Source organism: Lipophrys pholis, assembly GCF_963383615.2.
Source record: "Lipophrys pholis genome assembly, chromosome: 2".
Classification (NCBI taxonomy): Eukaryota; Metazoa; Chordata; class Actinopteri; order Blenniiformes; family Blenniidae; genus Lipophrys; species Lipophrys pholis.
In genome coordinates, this window is record NC_137636.1 from 30,803,853 (window position 1) to 30,814,001 (window position 10,149).

Here is a 10,149-nt window from a genome sequence, read left to right on the forward strand (position 1 = left end):
TTGCCCGGAGCAATCACAGCTGACCAAAAAAAAAAAAAAAAGAAGAAGAAGAAAAAAATCCATGATAACAGCTGTTGCCAAACAAAAGCCAAACAAAAGGGGGGTAGGAAAAGGTTAGAGACAAGTTCGACACCAAAAATTACTCATTGGAGAGGGCGAAGGAAAACATTTACTCTTGGTAATAGTCGGAGAGACAGGAGGCTATCCGGCAGGCACACAGAGGAAGAGCGTTAGAGAGAGGTGGGGAAGAAAGGGTTAAGACTGAGGCGTTGGAGGCTGAGGGCCTGGCAGACTTGCAACAGTACAGGATCAGGTGATAATAGATTCAAGCTGAGGATGATTCTTTTACACAGTGAATTCTCAGGGTGCAGGAGCAGAGGCAAATGAGCCATAGACTCTGCTCGCAGAGTATGAAGCTATCTGAGGCAGAAGTACACACAGGACATTCAGCTCCTGCACACTGCTGCTGCTCTTCATACCACTTATAACTGCTGGCACTGACAGTAACTACTAGTTGATGCCATTAGTGAAAGGCTTCATCATAATAATTACAAGTAACTAGAATAATTAAAGGAAATTGTATTAAAATCCCTCATGTACCTCTGTATTGTTTTCTCGATAAACATTGAACTAAAATATAAGTGCAACATTTTTGCTTTAGCTCCCATTTTCCGTAAGCTAATCTCAAAGATCTAAGATGTTTTTCTATGTGCCTAAAAGGCCCATTCCTCTCAAATGCTGTTCACAAATTTGTCTAAATCTGTGTTAGTGAGCACTTCTCCGTTGCTGAGATAATCCTTCCACCTCAGAATTATTGCACAGCTGTTTGGCTGCCCATAGTAAAAAGACACTCTAAAATGTGCAGTTTTATCACATAGGCAAAATGCCACAGATGTCGCAACTCGTGCAGTAGTCATGCTGACTGCAGGAATGTCCACCAGAGCTTTTGCCTGTGAATTTGAATGTTTATTTCTCTACTGTAAGCCGTCTCCAAAGGCCTTTCAGAGAATTTGGCAAACCATCCAACAGGCCTAACAAACGTAGATCACGTGGAACCACACCAGCCCAGCACGTCCACATCCAGCATGTTCACCTCTAAGATGGTCTGAGACCAGCCGGCCGGACAGCTGCTGCAACAATTGGTTTGCATAACCAAAGAATTTCTGCACAAACTGTCATAAACCGTCTCAGGGAAGCTCATCAGGATGCTCGTCCTCCTCATTAGCGTCTCGCTGTGACTGCAGTGCGTCCTCGCAACTGACTCAAGTGGGGAGATGTTCACATTAGATTGCGTCTGGCACTTTGGAGAGGTGTTCATTGTACAGGATAACAGACAGCGTGTATGGCGTTGTGTGGGGGAGCGGTTTGGTGATGTCCACTTTGTGAATGGAGTGGCCCAAGGTGGCGGTGGGGTTATGGTATGGGCAAGGGTGTTATGGACGATGAGCACAGGTACATTTTATTGAGGTGACAAGATCCTGAAGCTCGTTGTTGAGCCTTTCACCCACGACCATCACCTCATGCCGCAGCATGATAATGCACGGCCCCATGTTGAAGGATCTGGACACAATTCCTGGAAACTGAAAACATCCCAGTTCCCGCATGGCCGGCATACTCACCGGACATGCCTGTTGGGATGCTCTGGATCGGCGCTACGATGGCGTGTTCCAGTTCCTACCAATATCCAGCAACTTGGCACATTGAAGAGGGGTGGACTGACATTCCAAAGGTCACAATCAACAACATGATCAACTCTATATGAAGGAGATTTGTTGCACTGCGCGAGGCCAATTGTGGTCACACCAGATTCTGACTGGCTTTCTAACCCCCCCATTGTGTCCAGCCGAAGACACACCTGTGAAATAATCCTGCTGAATCTATTCAGCACGTCGATCTGCCACCTGTGAGGTGGAGCGATTATCCGGTAAAGGAGAAGAGCTCACTAACAGATTTTGACAAATTTGTGAACAATATTTGAGAGAAAGAGGCTTTTTGTGCACATAGAAAAAGTCTTAGTTCTTAGAGCTCATGAAAAATGGGAGCAAGAACGTGTGCAATGTGTCAACGTGTACAAAGGGTCTAGCTTATATTTCATGTTTAACAAAACTTCATATTTTGGTTCAATGTACAATATGCAGCCCCACAGCTTTACAGCATTAAAAAAGTTTTAATTTTTTTGTCTTTGTAGTACAGAAAAGTCTTCTGTGAAGTCAATAAGTGCAGTCCTTTTCAGACACTGTGTTACAGGTGCATTATTTATGAAGTAGGTCTTATTGTAATACACATTAAGATAACATTGCATCTTAACTGGATGTTGTCGCCATGGTGGATGTTGCTCATTCAGTACCGAAAAGCAGGACATAAAATCTTACATAAAACATTTACAAACGCTACTATTTGAAAGCGAAATATTGGAGATGAATGTTTCATTGGAGGAGAAATGCAGTTATATTTATTTTTAATACAGAAACGATATGTGTGGCATAAAAAGTACCTTGTGCATTATGTAATAGGGTGTCAGGACTCATTTACGGCTGCATGAATCAGGTTTCATTGTAAAAAAAAAAAAAAAAAACTGAATGTGTGTATTTATACCACTAAGAAGCATGTAGCTAATTGCATTGCATCAACTTCGCTGCATCAAGCCACAAATATGAATACACTAACAATAACTTTTTATGTTGTGTTCAATCGAGAAAATTCATTTGTTTTTCGAAAATACGCTTTAAATTTTGTAGTAGGTACCGTACAACTTTTTAAACCAGATTTGATTAAAACCAAGCAAAGATAAGATTGTGGCTCCACCAAATCTTGCAGCGTCAGTCTTTACTACTGCATGAAGCACTCAAATAATAATCACATGATTAAAGAAAAATATATTAGTTATTCATGTTTAAGCAGAATAAGGTTGGGTGAAAACTACTCTTTGTATTGTGTAATAGGTGTGTCCTTACCCAATCTTTACTAGTACTACTGAACCAGTTCTACTCATTTCATTTCGGCATGCAATTGCATCCAAACTTAATGCTTTTGAGTCTTTGTATTAAAAGTAGATGTTCAGTGCATCTTGCGAGCTCATTTCGGAAAGATTATACAGAAAAATAATAATTCAGAAACATGAATCCTAATGTGATAATCATATAATGTTGAACAGATGTATATAATATAATATAACATCTAAGAATTACAAGTATTTTGTTTAATAGTATGCTTTCCGTGTACTATCACTAATCTATTACTGTATAAATCAGGTTTGACAGCTTTTAACTTAATTCTTTAGCCATTGTCTTTGGAGTAGATTATCAGTACATGTAGCTAATTCAGTGAGGACAGATTATACAGAAAATCCCAAATAATATTTCTCAAACATGAACGTCTTAATGGTTATAATATTTAATTGGGGGGGGGGGGGGGGTAATTAATAGAGGATAAAGGGACATTAAATAATGCTTCAGTGAGTGTTGTAGCTTCTGTCCATTTATGAATTCACTCCTGCATTGTGGTGTGATTGGCACTGGTTCCTCCACCCTTTGAGGCCCGGCTTGATCTAATGTATGGCCGGCTGACCTGGGGGAGGGGCCGCGAGCGGAGGTGAAAGACCGAACAGCTTGCATGCCTCCAGACCTCAGCTGCCCGTGCAGAGGGGGAGCTGTAAAACCACCGTTTGAGCCACATGGAAATGTCACGGCGGTCGTATACAAAATCTGACAAGAGCTGCGAATGCACCTGATACACAATGCGGCCGTTAAACAGAGAGGAGGTCTGGGGAGACAGCAAAAGTTAAAGTGGAGGGAGAAGAAGAAGAGGACGAGAAAGAGGAGGAGGAGGTAGACATCAGCAAATGATGATGAGCTTATCCCGTTAGTCCCCATGGGGATAATTAAGTTTTATCTTATCTTACCTTATGCTGACTACGAACAGACCTGAATCTAATTGCATTTGCACAATATTCATAACATTGAAATAATTACTAAAGCTTACAGTACCATATGTTTGGAGATGTTTTCTGAAGCCTCAACACAAGCAAATACGTACAGAAAGGCTCCGGACGTGTGTGGAAAAGCAGCAGAATCTCCGATGTAATTTATAACCTGCCAGATGCTGAGAAACCTGAGAAAGGAGGAGAACAATAAATTCTGGAGGTGATTTGCAAATGTCCTTTTTTTTCCTTTTTCTTTTTTTTTTAACCAATTTGACTATGAAACATGCAAATGTCTGGTCTGAGCTCTGATGCCGGGAGAGATGCCATAGGTGGAGCTTGTATCTATAAACAGGAGCTCCTGTGGCAGTTGATCAGTGGATTTGCCTAACAAATACTTCCCCGACACGTTTCCAGTCAGCCGCGCACGAAGGCCTCTTTGTTTGGAATGCCATCTCAAGCAACCTTGAGTGAAAACACAGAATGAAAATTTAAAAGAAAAGAAAAAAATAAGTGATGCCGGGGGAAAGAGTGGACAGCTGCTCTTTAAGGAAGGTCACGTCCTGAGTTATGAACCCTCCCATGTAGCTCAGCATGGCTGCCGTGGATGCCTGGACAGTGTACGGCAGACCAGCGAGGCAGAGACAGGACAGAAGACAGGCTCCAGCCTCACGCCATTAGAGCTTATTTGTCTGCCAAACTGATTCCTGTCCCTCTAGTTTTATCAGTTTAATGCACAGGCAGCGTTCATTATTTCTTTGCCGGGAGGGTCAGCCTCTCTTCAGCAGAACAAGTGTGGGTTGTGTTTCTAGGGGGGGGATTGGCAGGAGAGAGAGAGAGAAGTGGGGGGGGGGGGGGGGGGGTTTGGTGCTTGACCCGCAAAGCCATTCAGCTCTCAGAGTGATCCATTGTTTGGGTCTTCTCTTTGTTCGGTGCCTGCAGAGAGAGAAGGGGCCGGCTAAAGGGGAGGGAAGGAGCAGCGATGGGGTCTCACCGGGTGCCAGGGGTCTCCACTCACCCTCAACACACCATCACCTACAGCTCTTTCAGTCCTCAACGGCCACGCAGCCCAGTGTTTATACCCAGTACCGGTGTTGTGGAACACTTGCTCAAGATGCTTCAGGCTCGCACTACAGGTGATCATTGTTACAGCTCAAATGTTCAAACACGGACTCTGATGGAATAGAAACGTATGAATCAAACGACATGCGTTTATTGTTTATGAAGACTTTGAGATAACTTCAGCCAAGAACTTATTGAGATGCTCTCGACTCAAGAAGCGGACACACACTTAAAAAGTCACTTTCTTTGCATCACATAGTAGACGGTGGCAAAGTTCAGTGACGTAGGCAGTTTCCTAAATGCAATTCACAACCATTTGATTAAGAAGATATGCAAGAGTCTGATCAGACATCAGTCAGAACTTTTGGAATTCTATTGAGAACTGCGTCATGGTAACTGTAGTGGACCGAGTCCATAGAAATCCTTTGAGTGTGGCTCTAGTTAATGCTAACATTAATATCTGGTTGCAAACAAAACAGCAGGTAGAATGAGAACAAACAAGAGTCAAAGCTACTGCAGTCAAATTCTGTGCTGAAAGTCATCAAAACAGCTTTATTTTACATTTTGTTACTAGTGCAAAAATCTGGCGAGAGTAGGAAAAGAGTAGGAAGACATTATAGTTAAAAAAAGGAAAGGATAGGTATGAAGATGGGAAGTGAGGAAAGAAATTATGAAGGGAGCGTAAAGGCAGATAATATATAAAAGAGGATAGGGAAAGAATATAAAGACACACTATGGAGAGAGATAGTAAATAGGGAGAGAAGAAGATGAGGATGAGGGCATAATAGAGTGAAAGAGTAGGGACTGAAAGAAAAACCATATTGTAGAGAATAGTTTATTAATCCTCGGTTTCAATTTGTGTCCCTTTCCTTAGTCTTTGGTCTCTCAAGTCAATCAGCAAATGGACAAATCCAAAGATAGAAGCAAGTTACATAAAAGCCTCAATAGTAATAGCAAGGGAGAAATTTAGATGAATAATGTGGACATAAAGGACATTAATGCATCACAGTACTGAAATGGGCTCTTTGCATTTTTCAAAGAATTTTATTCACACTATTAGTCAAAGATTATGTTTCTACATTCAGCAAAATAGATGATTATGAGTAGCCTTGGCTGTGAGGGCTGCGTTTAGTCTTCCAAATAAATTTATCATAATTTATCTTTGATTAAAAGCAACAGGTTACAAACAGCACCATGCTAGTCTCAGCTTTGGAAATGCTCTGCTTCCAGCTTTATCTCGGCTGTGTCAGTGTCGGGCGTGGGTGTGGAGCCAATTATGCCTGCTAAAGGAACGCTGTTTCCTCACATGAAGCCTTTCAGGTTTTAGCTTTCAAGACAATGTGTGTCTTGGGTTTATTTACTATAGACATATTGTAATAAATGTTCAGACCAACGACCATACAACAAATGCAGAAATGCGAAAGGTGAATAATTGATACGACAAATTGTGACAAGATACTGAAAACCAACAAAGTTAACTCAGTTCATGCAATCATTTCCTACAGTACACCCCCACAAGTTATTCAAATCATGACCTAACTTGAGGAAGCAAGCTGGGATGTTGACTCTACGAGTTTCAAAAGGCTCCAAACCTACATAAATCTATATGGTAATGTATGTTTCATGTCCTGTTTGAACAACAATATTTTCAAGTAACATAACAACGATGCTAAGAGTAAAAGAAAATGCATCTTTCTGAACTCTGTCTCTTTGTAGACGGAGGAACATGCAACTTTTCTGAATCGCCGCTTCTCTGCATGTGTGCCGCGGCCTTTAGTAAATACTTTTTCAGCTCATCCACAAGTAGATAGACAACAACAACGATGGCCTCCACAGTGTGTCATGACTCCGAGTCCATACGTCTGTGTACTCACCATGGTGGTTATAGTGGATTGTTCTCTGCCAGCATGTGTGTTTTTTCATTAGAATAAAAAACCGAAAACAGCACCCACTAGTGGTTCACCAAGAAAAGTACGTGGTTTTCAGCGTTTCGGCCATTTCCGTACAAACTGACATCATTTTCGAAGCGTCAATGTAAAACTTCTCTGAAACAAAGTTTTCACTTGAAGCGTTCTCATATAATAAGTAATATATCGCTCACCATAACTGATGGATCTGCTTGATAATCTGTCGCGGAAGCTAAGCTAACAAGTTAGCCTACATAAACGAGTATGTTAATATATGTTTGAGTCATCTTTTTTATTTATTTGTCAGAACTCACTTCATGAACCAGTCATGTTGTCTGTATGTTTTTCATAGACAGAAATAAATGTAAAGTTCAAACAAGAGAGGGAATCCAGTAAGGAGTAATCCTAATCATTACTCTTGTTTGGTCGAACACTTCTTACCATCAGTGCTAATAAAACTGAGTTTTTAACCGATCTGCTGTTTTCTGTGGAAGTGCCTTTGTTTGAAGGGCACACTCAGTAATGCCGCTCTTAGCGGGAACAGTGGAAGTGGGAATAGTGAAAATAAAAGCACACAAGAAAATGAAAAAAAAAAATAAAATAATGTTCTCATCAAAATGTTTTATGTATTCGCAACCCTTCCATGAAACACAAGGTCAGTGTTTGTATTACTGCGGGTTAACATTGAATTGTAGGTTTTAGGTGACATTGCCATTTTATCTTTTCACACTCTTTCCTGGCTGTGCTGAATTAGTTTCAGCCATCGTTGGTCTATAGACATTGCCAGATATTACCAAAACATCTTAAACAAGAGTCAGACCTTGTTTGGTTGGGATTGGGTGAATCAATGACGAAATCCAAACCAGATGTGAAAAGTAGAAGAGAGAAACAGGCAACATAGCAAGACCCACAAACACTACAGACTCAGTCTCATGGTTCTCTCATGTAGCTGCAAACTGTGATCATAGCCAGCTGGTAACTTTGCAGCATTCACACGGCGATAACAAACTAGCAACATGGAACATATCAGTCATGTTGATGCATTGTTGTCGTGTATTTTCTTTGCGATTATGCACCGTGTTTCTGTAACTAACTCATTGGCTTTGGTCTAACTCTGCTTACGGACACAGCTCGTCGACACTTTTGTGAAGAAGCCTTTTACTCAGGCAGAGGAGGGTTAAATGAAAGTGGGAGATGCGACACGGTTGATAAGTGATGATGGCTTCTCCCATTTTCTTCAGGCTCCCAGTTCCCTGAACAAGGTCAGCACAGTTCAAACGGCTTACAAGAGATGAACGGTGCAAATCTGACCGTTAAAGTTATATTCAAGGTGTGAAAAGTGTGGATTTTGGCTCAGTTTTTCACTTCATATGATGCAGTGCAGCAGTGCACAATTTCTAGTTTGGGTCCTGTATTGGCACATTTTTTTGTGATGGAGTTTGCATATTCCGCCTGTGTGGGGGTTTTCTTCACATAGTCCAAAAAACATGCTTTTGAGGCTAAAAGATGCCACTGAATTGCCTGTAGGTGGGACTGTTGATGCCTGGTCTATCTCTGTTTGCCCTGTGAAGCTGTCAGTCACCGCATTATAATTTTTAATTTTGCTTTCAGTTTCTCTTAGTTTCAAAGTTGTGGTCCAGTAAATAATCAACCTCATTCATTTTGATTCTTAACTGCATATTAGCTGGCGCCACTCTGGCGCCGGCCAATCTGCTCGGAACTTTCAAATGACGCTGTACAGTTGGGCTTCAAGCTGGAAGCCCCACTTGCCATCGCACTTGTGTGATCTTAATGAATGTACCCAACACCATGAGCATGCTTACATATATTTTGTTGCATGTAATATCCGACGCATTTTGAGAAAGGGGCTCGCGCCACTCATGCAACCAAAAGTAGGCGTGGCTCAGGAAAACACAGCCTGAAGCGGCAAGACCGAGACCAATAACCAGGAACTACAATCCCGACACATAAATCATATGCGTATTTAAGCGTAGCTATATTCAAAGACAATAAAATATTTCAGATAATCTTAGATAATCAATAACATGCTTTGCAGGCAGTTCTCTCTGGTGACACCAGGTGGGGCCGTGGGGTCGCCCCTGTGTGAACCTCACCAGGTTGATGGGCTCCTGCGACACTGACTTGGATAAAGTAGAAGATTGATGCTGCTGTGGTCAGATCTTCATGTGAACGCGACCTGAAGCTGAGCTGGAGTTTGATCATGGCGACTTCTGAGCTCAGATTCACTCACTTTTCCTGGCTGCACTCAGAGGTGACTTGGGGACTGGCTGGTGGTCGGTCTATTTATCATACAAGTCCTAATGTGCTAATTCCGTGTTCATAATCTGAGACAGCGTCATCGATCAACATTGGTTTGACAGCAGCACCCCCCCCCCCCCACCCCCACCCCCCACCCCCCAACCCCCACCTCCCTCTCAGAGGCTGTTCACATGCATAAGGGGGTCATTTCATCACAATGTCCTAAATTCAGAGTTGCTCTCTGGAACAATACAAATGAGCTTGTGCTGCCATTGTTGATTAATGGAAAATCACATCCCCTCATTCTTTTTTTTTTGTTATTAAAGGGACGTTTGTGTTTTGGATGAATGGGCTGGTGGAAAAGATGCACCATGTTTGCAGTTCTTTTATGTCTGTTTTACCCACGGAGAGGAGTGCAGAGGGATGCAGAATGATTGTTTCTGGTGCCCGCTAACTGCAAGGCTACGTTACTAGATGTCTCCATATTTGTGAGCTTTTATTTATCTATTATGGCAGAAGCCTTTTAACTTTATTTGAAAGTAAAACACCACTTTAATCCTGAAGAGAATCATCTTTTTTTTTCTTTCTATTGAGCAGCTGCAGGCAGCAGATGGGAAAAGCCTCTGTAGCCACTAAATGAAGATGTTTTTGTTTATTATTACCCCTCATATTTCCATATTCACAAGCGGCACATTTTCTCTGCTTAATACAGCATGAATACTGAACACACGGTCAAATGAGAATGTGCAGAAAGTTCTTGCTTTGACCTTTTCTTTGACTATAGAACACAGTAACTCACCAGAGGAACTATATTAGAAAATAAATGAAAGGTCCTGGAGGAAAGGTCAGGACACATGTTTCTGTGATGTGGAATAAGGTCTGTTTATAGCAAGGTATGGCTGGCTGCACCTCAATACGAGGAATCCTCAAGAAACCAGCTCTCGTTGAGGCTCAGTGAAATCCCCACTATGCAGCGCTCTGTGATCATGTCTCAGGAATTTG